The sequence below is a fragment of the Hyla sarda genome, unplaced genomic scaffold (genome assembly GCF_029499605.1).
Source record: "Hyla sarda isolate aHylSar1 unplaced genomic scaffold, aHylSar1.hap1 scaffold_2683, whole genome shotgun sequence".
NCBI lineage: Eukaryota > Metazoa > Chordata > Amphibia > Anura > Hylidae > Hyla > Hyla sarda.
In genome coordinates, this window is record NW_026609378.1 from 17893 (window position 1) to 33187 (window position 15295).

General features: G+C 45.7%; 4 non-coding genes and 1 pseudogene across 4 annotated transcripts; all 5 read right to left on the reverse strand.

Annotated features, from left to right (window-relative positions):
• Positions 1-1320: 1320 nt before the first annotated feature.
• LOC130324937 (U2 spliceosomal RNA) lies at positions 1321-1511 on the reverse strand. The gene has a single exon (XR_008869840.1). It is a non-coding gene; the product is annotated as a U2 spliceosomal RNA (small nuclear RNA).
• A 2094-nt stretch (positions 1512-3605) lies between these two features.
• LOC130324938 (U2 spliceosomal RNA) lies at positions 3606-3796 on the reverse strand. Its single transcript, XR_008869841.1, has one exon. It is a non-coding gene; the product is annotated as a U2 spliceosomal RNA (small nuclear RNA).
• Positions 3797-5884: 2088 nt separating this feature from the next.
• LOC130324941 (U2 spliceosomal RNA) lies at positions 5885-6070 on the reverse strand. Its single transcript, XR_008869843.1, has one exon. It is a non-coding gene; the product is annotated as a U2 spliceosomal RNA (small nuclear RNA).
• Positions 6071-11525: 5455 nt separating this feature from the next.
• Positions 11526-11677, reverse strand: LOC130324942 (U2 spliceosomal RNA; annotated as a pseudogene).
• Positions 11678-13765: 2088 nt separating this feature from the next.
• LOC130324940 (U2 spliceosomal RNA) lies at positions 13766-13956 on the reverse strand. The gene has a single exon (XR_008869842.1). It is a non-coding gene; the product is annotated as a U2 spliceosomal RNA (small nuclear RNA).
• Between the last annotated feature and the right edge of the window lie 1339 nt (positions 13957-15295).

Sequence of the window (15295 nt, forward strand, 5' to 3'; positions counted from 1 at the left end):
TATTGAGTGACATCACAGCACAGTGCTAAGGCTCCTGGGCCTGGACACAGCAGCGGCTGCAATATCTCAACGGAGAATACGTTTATATATATGTGTGTGTGTGCGCGTATATATATATATATATATATATATATATATATATATATATTTCTCCGCCGAAATCACTTTTAAACCCATTTCCACCTTTTTTTCCCTTCTCTTCCTCTTACTTTTTTTTCACGTTTTTTTACGTTTTTCTCCTTTTCGCCTCTTTTCTGGGCGTATTATTCTTCTTTTTCTTCTTTTTTTTCGTCTAATGCATACCCCATCAGTGCAGCAATGCTTATTCAATACCGCCAGCAGATGGAGACACTGGGGGATAATTTTCTAAGGATTTATACTGATTTTTCCTGTCTGAATTTGTCGCACAGAAAGTTGCAGGCCAAATATGTGTGACATTTCTGCGACTTTAGCTTCTAGAGCATTTTTACAACATTATACATAGGTGCTGAATACATAAAAAGCGACTGTTCAGCGACAGACAAGTCGCATCGGCTGAAAGTAGGCCAGAATGTCAGTCCATGTTGGAGCAGGTTTAGATACAGTCTAAAGTATAGATCTCAAAGTCTGTGCACAGAATTTAGCAAGGGCCTCGCACCTTCTGATGCATCAGGTAGGTGCACAATAGCATAGCCTAACCCTCTGTACTTTGGTCTATATTGATGCGGGACATAGACAGCCAGCTGATGACCAATCCATTAGTGCAATGGATGGCTGGAAGCATTTGTCTTTGCCTTTGCAATACCACAGAAGCAATGCATGGTCAATGTACAGCAATGACACACCTGTGTGAACAGCCAGGAGACCCCCCCCCCCCCCCCCCCATGTTATGTTACAAAGTTACATAGTTAGTACGGTCGAAAAAAGACATATGTCCATCAAGTTCAACCAGGGAATTAAGGGGTAGGGGTGTGGCGCGATATTGGGGAAGGGATGAGATTTTATATTTCTTCATAAGCATTAATCTTATTTTGTCAATTAGGAACATTCAGCACCCACCCGCTATCAAGGCAGCTGCCTATCATGTCATGCCCTACCTGCACAGGTGTGCTGGCTACTCAAATGATCCAATTAAGGAGGCCATTTAGTCAGCAGCAGCAGAAGTCCTGTGCCTGGACGCTCCAACAGCGGCCAGACACAAGCAGAAGCAGCAGAAGCAGCAGCAGCAGCACCACCTTTTGTTTTTTGGCTGCAGCAGCAAGGCCCACAGGGCTGGCTAGCTGGCTAGCCAGCAAGCAGGTAGCAATGAAAGTAGGAATCTTTCTTTTTAACCCTGTAAGGGGGTGGTGCACTGTACCCGAAGATACTGCCATATCGGGTCAATGCATAGGGCGACGGAAGCAAGCTTCGAAATCGGCCCCCGTTCTCAAAAATCCATTTAATATATGGTCCCCAGATAGGGGACGTATCAGATATTAAACTGATAAGAACAGATACTACACTTGATCTTAGCCAAAAGGCCGAGAAGCGATAACCGTGAAAGGGGCGGGCCCAACAAGGTCCCCTTCATGGGCACTATCACTGCTTGCTGTCAGGGAGGCTGCCAGACAATTTTCCATGCACACTCTGGGCTGGGGGGCAGTCAACCACCAGTACACACAGCAGAACCTAAACCCATACCATTATTGCTAAGCAGCAAGACAGGGGCCCATTGCACTCCCACGGGGCCTTTTTAAATGCAATCCATAACCCGGATTTGCCAGGAACCCTTCTTACTCCTCCTACTTGCATGTGACACTGGGCTTAGGATCTGCATAGGAAACACACACACAAGCACACACCTACCTTTGTTGCCTGCAGATGCCTCCTTGGCTGTCCCCAAACGGTATCAAACCAACACCCACGGGAAGCTGTAAGCATAGAGGACATGCCTGCACCCCATTGGACTTACCTGTGTGGGTTAAATCCGGGTTATTTGACAACCTATGGCGGTGATGGTTCTGCTCAGGCAGAGCAGTGCTGATGCTCCTCATAAAGCTGTCGCTGCTGTGAAGGTTCTAGGTGACATCACAAATCCCTATGGTTACATACACAACAAAGCTGGGTTGTTGTTGTTTACACTCTGCAAGGCCTGTGGAAGTGAGTGACATCATAGCACTGTAGTTCTGAGGGTTCTAGATAGATGCAACAATCTCCTGTTGCTTCTATGAAGGCCATAATAGACGACATCACCAAACAGCTCCATAGTCACATACACAGCAAAGGAGAGATGTTGTTTACACCTAGTGATGTCAGTGGTATTGAGTGACATCACAGCACAGTGCTAAGATCCTGGGCCTGGACACAGCAGCGGCTGCAATATCTCAACGGAGAATACGTTTATATATATGTGTGTGTGTGCGCGTATATATATATATATATATATATATATATATATATATATATATATATATTTCTCCGCCGAAATCACTTTTAAACCCATTTCCACCTTTTTTTCCCTTCTCTTCCTCTTACTTTTTTTTCACGTTTTTTTACGTTTTTCTCCTTTTCGCCTCTTTTCTGGGCGTATTATTCTTCTTTTTCTTCTTTTTTTTCGTCTAATGCATACCCCATCAGTGCAGCAATGCTTATTCAATACCGCCAGCAGATGGAGACACTGGGGGATAATTTTCTAAGGATTTATACTGATTTTTCCTGTCTGAATTTGTCGCACAGAAAGTTGCAGGCCAAATATGTGTGACATTTCTGCGACTTTAGCTTCTAGAGCATTTTTACAACATTATACATAGGTGCTGAATACATAAAAAGCGACTGTTCAGCGACAGACAAGTCGCATCGGCTGAAAGTAGGCCAGAATGTCAGTCCATGTTGGAGCAGGTTTAGATACAGTCTAAAGTATAGATCTCAAAGTCTGTGCACAGAATTTAGCAAGGGCCTCGCACCTTCTGATGCATCAGGTAGGTGCACAATAGCATAGCCTAACCCTCTGTACTTTGGTCTATATTGATGCGGGACATAGACAGCCAGCTGATGACCAATCCATTAGTGCAATGGATGGCTGGAAGCATTTGTCTTTGCCTTTGCAATACCACAGAAGCAATGCATGGTCAATGTACAGCAATGACACACCTGTGTGAACAGCCAGGAGACCCCCCCCCCCCCCCCCCCCATGTTATGTTACATAGTTACATAGTTAGTACGGTCGAAAAAAGACATATGTCCATCAAGTTCAACCAGGGAATTAAGGGGTAGGGGTGTGGCGCGATATTGGGGAAGGGATGAGATTTTATATTTCTTCATAAGCATTAATCTTATTTTGTCAATTAGGAACATTCAGCACCCACCCGCTATCAAGGCAGCTGCCTATCATGTCATGCCCTACCTGCACAGGTGTGCTGGCTACTCAAATGATCCAATTAAGGAGGCCATTTAGTCAGCAGCAGCAGAAGTCCTGTGCCTGGACGCTCCAACAGCGGCCAGACACAAGCAGAAGCAGCAGAAGCAGCAGCAGCAGCACCACCTTTTGTTTTTTGGCTGCAGCAGCAAGGCCCACAGGGCTGGCTAGCTGGCTAGCCAGCAAGCAGGTAGCAATGAAAGTAGGAATCTTTCTTTTTAACCCTGTAAGGGGGTGGTGCACTGTACCCGAAGATACTGCCATATCGGGTCAATGCATAGGGCGACGGAAGCAAGCTTCGAAATCGGCCCCCGTTCTCAAAAATCCATTTAATATATGGTCCCCAGATAGGGGACGTATCAGATATTAAACTGATAAGAACAGATACTACACTTGATCTTAGCCAAAAGGCCGAGAAGCGATAACCGTGAAAGGGGCGGGCCCAACAAGGTCCCCTTCATGGGCACTATCACTGCTTGCTGTCAGGGAGGCTGCCAGACAATTTTCCATGCACACTCTGGGCTGGGGGGCAGTCAACCACCAGTACACACAGCAGAACCTAAACCCATACCATTATTGCTAAGCAGCAAGACAGGGGCCCATTGCACTCCCACGGGGCCTTTTTAAATGCAATCCATAACCCGGATTTGCCAGGAACCCTTCTTACTCCTCCTACTTGCATGTGACACTGGGCTTAGGATCTGCATAGGAAACACACACACAAGCACACACCTACCTTTGTTGCCTGCAGATGCCTCCTTGGCTGTCCCCAAACGGTATCAAACCAACACCCACGGGAAGCTGTAAGCATAGAGGACATGCCTGCACCCCATTGGACTTACCTGTGTGGGTTAAATCCGGGTTATTTGACAACCTATGGCGGTGATGGTTCTGCTCAGGCAGAGCAGTGCTGATGCTCCTCATAAAGCTGTCGCTGCTGTGAAGGTTCTAGGTGACATCACAAATCCCTATGGTTACATACACAACAAAGCTGGGTTGTTGTTGTTTACACTCTGCAAGGCCTGTGGAAGTGAGTGACATCATAGCACTGTAGTTCTGAGGGTTCTAGATGGATGCAACAATCTCCTGTTGCTTCTATGAAGGCCATAATAGACGACATCACCAAACAGCTCCATAGTCACATACACAGCAAAGGAGAGATGTTGTTTACACCTAGTGATGTCAGTAGTATTGAGTGACATCACAGCACAGTGCTAAGGCTCCTGGGCCTGGACACAGCAGCGGCTGCAATATCTCAACGGAGAATACGTTTATATATATGTGTGTGTGTGCGCGTATATATATATATATATATATATATATATATATATATATATATATATATTTCTCCGCCGAAATCACTTTTAAACCCATTTCCACCTTTTTTTCCCTTCTCTTCCTCTTACTTTTTTTTCACGTTTTTTTACGTTTTTCTCCTTTTCGCCTCTTTTCTGGGCGTATTATTCTTCTTTTTCTTCTTTTTTTTCGTCTAATGCATACCCCATCAGTGCAGCAATGCTTATTCAATACCGCCAGCAGATGGAGACACTGGGGGATAATTTTCTAAGGATTTATACTGATTTTTCCTGTCTGAATTTGTCGCACAGAAAGTTGCAGGCCAAATATGTGTGACATTTCTGCGACTTTAGCTTCTAGAGCATTTTTACAACATTATACATAGGTGCTGAATACATAAAAAGCGACTGTTCAGCGACAGACAAGTCGCATCGGCTGAAAGTAGGCCAGAATGTCAGTCCATGTTGGAGCAGGTTTAGATACAGTCTAAAGTATAGATCTCAAAGTCTGTGCACAGAATTTAGCAAGGGCCTCGCACCTTCTGATGCATCAGGTAGGTGCACAATAGCATAGCCTAACCCTCTGTACTTTGGTCTATATTGATGCGGGACATAGACAGCCAGCTGATGACCAATCCATTAGTGCAATGGATGGCTGGAAGCATTTGTCTTTGCCTTTGCAATACCACAGAAGCAATGCATGGTCAATGTACAGCAATGACACACCTGTGTGAACAGCCAGGAGACCCCCCCCCCCCCATGTTATGTTACATAGTTACATAGTTAGTACGGTCGAAAAAAGACATATGTCCATCAAGTTCAACCAGGGAATTAAGGGGTAGGGGTGTGGCGCGATATTGGGGAAGGGATGAGATTTTATATTTCTTCATAAGCATTAATCTTATTTTGTCAATTAGGAACATTCAGCACCCACCCGCTATCAAGGCAGCTGCCTATCATGTCATGCCCTACCTGCACAGGTGTGCTGGCTACTCAAATGATCCAATTAAGGAGGCCATTTAGTCAGCAGCAGCAGAAGTCCTGTGCCTGGACGCTCCAACAGCGGCCAGACACAAGCAGAAGCAGCAGAAGCAGCAGCAGCAGCACCACCTTTTGTTTTTTGGCTGCAGCAGCAAGGCCCACAGGGCTGGCTAGCTGGCTAGCCAGCAAGCAGGTAGCAATGAAAGTAGGAATCTTTCTTTTTAACCCTGTAAGGGGGTGGTGCACTGTACCCGAAGATACTGCCATATCGGGTCAATGCATAGGGCGACGGAAGCAAGCTTCGAAATCGGCCCCCGTTCTCAAAAATCCATTTAATATATGGTCCCCAGATAGGGGACGTATCAGATATTAAACTGATAAGAACAGATAAGGTTTCAACAAAATTTTATTGAATAAATAAGAAACCATACAAAATTTAAAATGCAAAATAATAAAAGGTTCACAAAAGTTTTAAAATACAAATAATAAAACCAGTAATAAAAGGAGAAAAAATAAAAATGGCAGGATAAAACATTATATAAATGTCATAAAAACTGATTATATTGTTATTTCGTTCCATAGAGGCAGACACCACATGGATGCTGCCTCGCTGGCCCCCAACTGTTTCTTGTCTCTTAGGTAATAGATGTACATCTCACTCAGGGCCAGCTTTATACAGTTTTTAACATCAATAAAATCATGTTTAAAAAGTAAGATGTTCCTAACTTTCCAGATGGCATTTTTAAAACAATTAATAATCATCCAGCAGATCATCTGCTGTTTAAAATTGGGGCAGTTAAAAAGACCGTAAAAGACACATTCGTGATTAAAATCTTTTAGGCCGCAGGCCCACTTCAAAAGTGGGCCTACCTTCCTCCAAAGCTCCCGTGCAAAAGGGCAGTTCCAAAATATGTGCAGCACCGTTTCGTCCACTCCGCAGCCATCTCTCGGGCACTTGGCTCTCGCCACCAGTCCTCGCCTGTGCTGGAACTCACGAGTAGGGAGGCACTGGTGGACGATTGCCCAGGCAAGATCCCTGTGTACATTCGCCAGAAACTTCCCGTACACGTTCCGCCATACCTTTTTGGATCTTGCCTGTGTGAAATTGGACACTGCCAGGGTAACCTCACTCCGCCTGAGGACCTTTGATACCTTTCTCTGGTCCCCCAGTATGTCAGGCTCCAAATCTTGGAGACCTAGGAGCCTGACTGTCTTTTCCAACACCACATAATGTTTTGGGGGACACAGAAGCACCGGAGCGTTCAGAGGGATGCGCAACCATCTTTTAAAAACCATGCCCGCAGCGTACCTTAAAAAGCAGCTAAAAATGCCATCGGATTTAATAATTTTAAAACAGAAACAGAAATACTTTATGTAAAAGAAAGTAAAAAGGTTAGGAACATCTTTCCCGCCATTATCTTTACTTTTGTACATAAAATCACGCTTTAATTTCTCCATTTTTGAACCCCATAAAAAAGTAAAAACAATTCTAGTTACTTTTTTAATGTATAAAATAGATGGAGGAAATACCATGGCAATGTATAGCATAATAGGGAGTAAAACCATCTTTATTATTAAAATCTTCCCCTCCATGGTAAGGTTTCTAAGATTCCACATTAAAATCTTCTTCTCCATCTTAGCTATAGCTGAATCCCAGTTAGGGCTCCCATCATTGACCTGGTTAAAAACAATACCTAAAACTTTAATTTGATCCTGTTGCATTGTAACTCCTGGGGTGATGGATGAATCCCAGGAGCCAATATAAAAACAGTCACATTTATCTGTGTTTAGCTTAAAACCAGAGACCTCGCAGAAATAGCTGGTGTTCCTCAATGCCCCCCTCATGGATGGAGAGTCCGGGCACAGTATGGTGACATCATCCATGTACCCCAACACCTTTAGATGGGTCCCTCCTCCACCAGGTATCGGTACGCCTCTTACTACCCGGTCTTTTCTGAGGAGGGCCATCAGTGGTTCGATTGCGCAAATAAAAAGGAGTGGGGACAGGGGGCAGCCCTGTTTGACACCTGATAAAAGAGGAACACCGCTGGTTAAAAAGCCATTAACAGAGACTTGACTAAAACAGGATCGGTATAAAAGCATGATTCGGCTTAAAATCGTTTCAGGCACTGCCATCTTTTTAAGAACTAAAAACAGGTATTCATGGGAGACCCTATCAAAGGCTTTTTCAAAGTCTAAGGATAAAATTGCTACAGTTTGATTTCTATCCTTAAAATACCATAAAACATCTCTTAAAATATTTAGGGATTCAGCTATAGACCTTCCAGGTACCCCACAAACCTGATTTGGGTGAATTAATTTATGAATAAAAGGTTTAAAACGGACAGCTAATAACTTGGCTAAAACTTTATAATCGACATTTAAAAGTGTGATGGGGCGCCAATTTTTTAGCATATCCTTTTCACCCTTTTTAAAAAGTAATGATACAATCCCCCTCCTCCAGGAAGGGGGAAGTTCATTAACAATAAAAGTTTCTTTATACAATAAAACCATATCATCCTTTAAAATATCCCAAAAAGCTAAATAAAATTCGATGGGTAAACCATCTTCCCCAGGGGCCTTCCCACTAGAAAAACTTTTAAAAACAAATAAAAGTTCATCTAAGTTAAGATCACGGGATAAAACCTCCTGGTCTAAAACATCTAGCTTAAAATCAAGGGAATTAAGAACATGTTCTAAAAAGGATGGATTAAGATCTTTCTTATTAAAAAGAAGCTGGTAGAAGTTAAAAACTGCATCTAACATGCCTTTTGGAGTGGATTCACCCTCAAGGTTTTGGATGATATCCCTCCTATTCATCACTTTTTTAAAAAAGAAACGGGAACATTTCTCGCCCTCCTCCAGGTGCTGCACATGTGAGTTAAAAATGATTTGTTTCCCTTTCTTTTCTATGGCATGTTTTATTTCAGTTTTAAGGTTTAAAATATCATTTTCTACATCCATACCAGCTTCTTTCAATTTAAAAAGTACATTTAAACGCATGTTAAGAACATAAAACCACTGTTTTTCCATTTTTGCCTTCTTCTTACCTGCTTTGATAAAAAAATATCTGATTTTAGATTTGGTGCCCTCCCACCAGTGCAGCATAGGCTCGTGGGGTTTTCTTTGTGATTGCCAGCATTGGTAGGTCCGCACAAACTCCTCTTTTATCTCAGGGTCCTCTAGGAGTGTGGTGTTTAATCTCCAGAGGCCCCTTTTTGCTTTTTGCTCCCCCTCTAGCTCCAGGCCCACCAAGAGGAGCTTATGATCAGAGAAGATATTCTGCTCGAGCGTGCATTTCAGGGGTTTAAAAGCTCTAGAGGAAAAAATAAAATCGATTCTGGAGCTCACTCTTCCATTGGACCATGTGGCGCCCGGGTCCTCCGGCAAGAGATCCTTCCAGCAATCTTTCAAATTAAAATCATCAATAAAATTTTTAAGCAGGTAAGAAGTGCGGTCTTTACGATTAATATCCCCACCCTGCCGGTGTTCCCCATCACGTATGCAGTTAAAATCACCTCCCACCAGCAGGGGGGAAGACCCAACACAAAACAGTGGTAAAATTTCAAATAGTTCTGCCCGCTCCTGTTTATCAGGAGGGGCATACACATTTAAAACACGAATTAAAAGTCCATTAAAATATAGATGAATTAAAAGAGCTCTGCCAGGCACAATCTCAGTTACTGTATGAATAGAAAAGGACTGGCCTCGGCAGAGCAGCCCAACACCCACAGAACGACAGTCATTTGCACCGGACCATATGGATGGGCCCAGCTTCCAGTCTTCTTTTAAGTCTTTATAGTCCATTTTACTAGGGATTCCACATTCTTGTAGCAGGCAAAGGTCAAAGTCACATGTCTCTAGATAAGAAAATAAAGCAGCCCTGCGATCAGGGCTCTTTAAGGACCTCACATTGAGTGAGGCAATTTTTACAGGGATAGGCATAGTTTATGGAGAGTCCGTGCTTGGAGAATCAAAGTCAATAATAAGCTGCGTACCGTCATCCCCCGCCTGCGGGGTCATCAGCTCCTTGATGTTCTGAGGGTCGGAGCTTGAGATCGATGATGCCCCGACCCTGAGCTCGCTCTCGTCCGAACTACGGCACGCCGCTTTCCTTTGAATGTCTTCCTCTTCTTCTTCTCTTTGTCTTTTAAATGTCACACTGCTGTCCATATCCTCTGTGTTGCTCTCACTCGATGTAATCTCTGGCCCCCGGCTGATGGATCTGCGTCTTCTTTCATCTTTTGACGACTGGAACTGCTGCACAGGGGCCTGTGAGGCCTCTTTTCCGGAACCTTTGCCGCTACCCTGGGAAGTTTTCATCGCTTGTTCCCCAGCAAGCGTTGCTGAGGACTGTTGCTCCAACTTCCCCATCGATCGACGATGGCCAGTTTTACCCACCGGGTCCACTGCTGGCGGGGCAGCAAACCCTGGTTTGGCGCCACTTGTCTTCTTGGCCCTGTCCTGTATAGGCGGAGTAACAGGACCGGGCTCAGACCTGGCCACCTGGCTCCCCTTCCGGCGGGCTTTCACCGGGGCCTCTTCGTCCGGAGCAGGGCGACCCTGGGCCAAGCCAGTACCTGGCTTATGTTGCAATTTTGGGTCCACCTCTGCCCCCACCGAGGCCCGTCGGCTGCCACCCGCCACAGGTGAGCCCCCTTCAGAAGTTTCGGCGGGCTCTTGAGCCAGGTAGGAAGTCGATCGACGTCTTTCAATTTCCCGGGCAGTAAACTCGATCACCCGCCCGGGCTTCGTGGAATCCCCATGGCCTCCCCCTAGCACTACCACCGGTGGGCCCCCCGATGGAGCACCAGAGGTCTTGGGCCTGGACCCATCAGTACCTGCCATCTGGGGTTTGGGCATCTTAAAAAAGGATGTCTTTTGTCCTGTCCCCTCTTTGGGTGGGCCCAGCCTTGACCCACCCATCGTAGTTTTTGCTTTATGGGGACAGGAATTAAAATCGTGATTTTCCTCTCCGCAGAGGTTGCACCTTATCGTGTGGCTACATCTTGAGGCTATGTGACCTTCTTGGCCACACCTATTGCAGCGAATCACACGCTCCGCGCCGCAGGTCTCCTGGGTGTGGCCAAACCTCAAGCAATTTCGGCAATACATAGGCATTTGAGGATAGAACAGGAAGCCCCGAACTCTCCCGATGGCAAAATTTGGGGGCGGATGGCAAAGACCCCCAATACCACCGGGATCCTTACGGAGCTTGACCCAGAACTTCCTCTTGCCGTTCCAGAACCGCACGGAGTTCAAGATTTTGTTTGCGAATCGCACCTCTTCGCAGTATCGCCGAAGAAAAGTGGCTATATCCTCCGTGGTCACATGAGGGCTGTGCATAGCCACCACCAACGGTATATGTTCCTCACCATAGAGGAACTGGAACGAAAGACCGTCGAGTCGATCGTCCCTCTGGTCCGCACCAGACAAGGTTGCATAGATGTTATCGCAACACGCCGTGGCCGTGAAGGTGACGGTATACAGGCCACGGCTTTCCTGGTCATTTAGACACAGGATGTCCTCCCTATTGAGGCGGAAGTAGTCAAGAAGAATCACCTCCGCAATGAAGCGGAGGTTCTTCAACTGACGATGGCTCTCCGACACCTCTATGCGGATGGTATTTCGCATCGACATTTCCCCAGAGGGGAAAGCCCAGGAGAACGGCATCTTCCACACCCAGGGACTAAGCCCCTTCCCCAATAGCAGCAGGGGCTCGGAATCCCGCTATAAAAGCGGAACCCTTACCCAAGGCAGAGGTCGGGGGTACCCTAGGTGCTTCCGAAGCTACAGGTAACGCTCAACGTACCGAAAATGCCTTCTGAGACACAAGGTCCCAGAGACAGGGGGATCGCAACCCGTTGTCTGTGGACTAAGCCTGCTCCCCAATAGCAGCAAGGGGGTGAAGTCCCTCCGTAAGGAGAGACAATCCCCCAAGGCCGAGAAGCAGGGTACCACAGACACCTTCCGACCAGACCAAATGCAGATACTACACTTGATCTTAGCCAAAAGGCCGAGAAGCGATAACCGTGAAAGGGGCGGGCCCAACAAGGTCCCCTTCATGGGCACTATCACTGCTTGCTGTCAGGGAGGCTGCCAGACAATTTTCCATGCACACTCTGGGCTGGGGGGCAGTCAACCACCAGTACACACAGCAGAACCTAAACCCATACCATTATTGCTAAGCAGCAAGACAGGGGCCCATTGCACTCCCACGGGGCCTTTTTAAATGCAATCCATAACCCGGATTTGCCAGGAACCCTTCTTACTCCTCCTACTTGCATGTGACACTGGGCTTAGGATCTGCATAGGAAACACACACACAAGCACACACCTACCTTTGTTGCCTGCAGATGCCTCCTTGGCTGTCCCCAAACGGTATCAAACCAACACCCACGGGAAGCTGTAAGCATAGAGGACATGCCTGCACCCCATTGGACTTACCTGTGTGGGTTAAATCCGGGTTATTTGACAACCTATGGCGGTGATGGTTCTGCTCAGGCAGAGCAGTGCTGATGCTCCTCATAAAGCTGTCGCTGCTGTGAAGGTTCTAGGTGACATCACAAATCCCTATGGTTACATACACAACAAAGCTGGGTTGTTGTTGTTTACACTCTGCAAGGCCTGTGGAAGTGAGTGACATCATAGCACTGTAGTTCTGAGGGTTCTAGATGGATGCAACAATCTCCTGTTGCTTCTATGAAGGCCATAATAGACGACATCACCAAACAGCTCCATAGTCACATACACAGCAAAGGAGAGATGTTGTTTACACCTAGTGATGTCAGTGGTATTGAGTGACATCACAGCACAGTGCTAAGGCTCCTGGGCCTGGACACAGCAGCGGCTGCAATATCTCAACGGAGAATACGTTTATATATATGTGTGTGTGTGCGCGTATATATATATATATATATATATATATATATATATATATATATTTCTCCGCCGAAATCACTTTTAAACCCATTTCCACCTTTTTTTCCCTTCTCTTCCTCTTACTTTTTTTTCAAGTTTTTTTTACGTTTTTCTCCTTTTCGCCTCTTTTCTGGGCGTATTATTCTTCTTTTTCTTCTTTTTTTTCGTCTAATGCATACCCCATCAGTGCAGCAATGCTTATTCAATACCGCCAGCAGATGGAGACACTGGGGGATAATTTTCTAAGGATTTATACTGATTTTTCCTGTCTGAATTTGTCGCACAGAAAGTTGCAGGCCAAATATGTGTGACATTTCTGCGACTTTAGCTTCTAGAGCATTTTTACAACATTATACATAGGTGCTGAATACATAAAAAGCGACTGTTCAGCGACAGACAAGTCGCATCGGCTGAAAGTAGGCCAGAATGTCAGTCCATGTTGGAGCAGGTTTAGATACAGTCTAAAGTATAGATCTCAAAGTCTGTGCACAGAATTTAGCAAGGGCCTCGCACCTTCTGATGCATCAGGTAGGTGCACAATAGCATAGCCTAACCCTCTGTACTTTGGTCTATATTGATGCGGGACATAGACAGCCAGCTGATGACCAATCCATTAATGCAATGGATGGCTGGAAGCATTTGTCTTTGCCTTTGCAATACCACAGAAGCAATGCATGGTCAATGTACAGCAATGACACACCTGTGTGAACAGCCAGGAGACCCCCCCCTCCCCCCCCCATGTTATGTTACATAGTTACATAGTTAGTACGGTCGAAAAAAGACATATGTCCATCAAGTTCAACCAGGGAATTAAGGGGTAGGGGTGTGGCGCGATATTGGGGAAGGGATGAGATTTTATATTTCTTCATAAGCATTAATCTTATTTTGTCAATTAGGAACATTCAGCACCCACCCGCTATCAAGGCAGCTGCCTATCATGTCATGCCCTACCTGCACAGGTGTGCTGGCTACTCAAATGATCCAATTAAGGAGGCCATTTAGTCAGCAGCAGCAGAAGTCCTGTGCCTGGACGCTCCAACAGCGGCCAGACACAAGCAGAAGCAGCAGAAGCAGCAGCAGCAGCACCACCTTTTGTTTTTTGGCTGCAGCAGCAAGGCCCACAGGGCTGGCTAGCTGGCTAGCCAGCAAGCAGGTAGCAATGAAAGTAGGAATCTTTCTTTTTAACCCTGTAAGGGGGTGGTGCACTGTACCCGAAGATACTGCCATATCGGGTCAATGCATAGGGCGACGGAAGCAAGCTTCGAAATCGGCCCCCGTTCTCAAAAATCCATTTAATATATGGTCCCCAGATAGGGGACGTATCAGATATTAAACTGATAAGAACAGATACTACACTTGATCTTAGCCAAAAGGCCGAGAAGCGATAACCGTGAAAGGGGCGGGCCCAACAAGGTCCCCTTCATGGGCACTATCACTGCTTGCTGTCAGGGAGGCTGCCAGACAATTTTCCATGCACACTCTGGGCTGGGGGGCAGTCAACCACCAGTACACACAGCAGAACCTAAACCCATACCATTATTGCTAAGCAGCAAGACAGGGGCCCATTGCACTCCCACGGGGCCTTTTTAAATGCAATCCATAACCCGGATTTGCCAGGAACCCTTCTTACTCCTCCTACTTGCATGTGACACTGGGCTTAGGATCTGCATAGGAAACACACACACAAGCACACACCTACCTTTGTTGCCTGCAGATGCCTCCTTGGCTGTCCCCAAACGGTATCAAACCAACACCCACGGGAAGCTGTAAGCATAGAGGACATGCCTGCACCCCATTGGACTTACCTGTGTGGGTTAAATCCGGGTTATTTGACAACCTATGGCGGTGATGGTTCTGCTCAGGCAGAGCAGTGCTGATGCTCCTCATAAAGCTGTCGCTGCTGTGAAGGTTCTAGGTGACATCACAAATCCCTATGGTTACATACACAACAAAGCTGGGTTGTTGTTGTTTACACTCTGCAAGGCCTGTGGAAGTGAGTGACATCATAGCACTGTAGTTCTGAGGGTTCTAGATGGATGCAACAATCTCCTGTTGCTTCTATGAAGGCCATAATAGACGACATCACCAAACAGCTCCATAGTCACATACACAGCAAAGGAGAGATGTTGTTTACACCTAGTGATGTCAGTGGTATTGAGTGACATCACAGCACAGTGCTAAGGCTCCTGGGCCTGGACACAGCAGCGGCTGCAATATCTCAACGGAGAATACGTTTATATATATGTGTGTGTGTGCGCGTATATATATATATATATATATATATATATATATATATATATATATTTCTCCGCCGAAATCACTTTTAAACCCATTTCCACCTTTTTTTCCCTTCTCTTCCTCTTACTTTTTTTTCACGTTTTTTTACGTTTTTCTCCTTTTCGCCTCTTTTCTGGGCGTATTATTCTTCTTTTTCTTCTTTTTTTTCGTCTAATGCATACCCCATCAGTGCAGCAATGCTTATTCAATACCGCCAGCAGATGGAGACACTGGGGGATAATTTTCTAAGGATTTATACTGATTTTTCCTGTCTGAATTTGTCGCACAGAAAGTTGCAGGCCAAATATGTGTGACATTTCTGCGACTTTAGCTTCTAGAGCATTTTTACAACATTATACATAGGTGCTGAATACATAAAAAGCGACCGTTCAGCGACAGACAAGTCGCATCGGCTGAAAGTAGGCCAGAATGTCAGTCCATGTTGGAG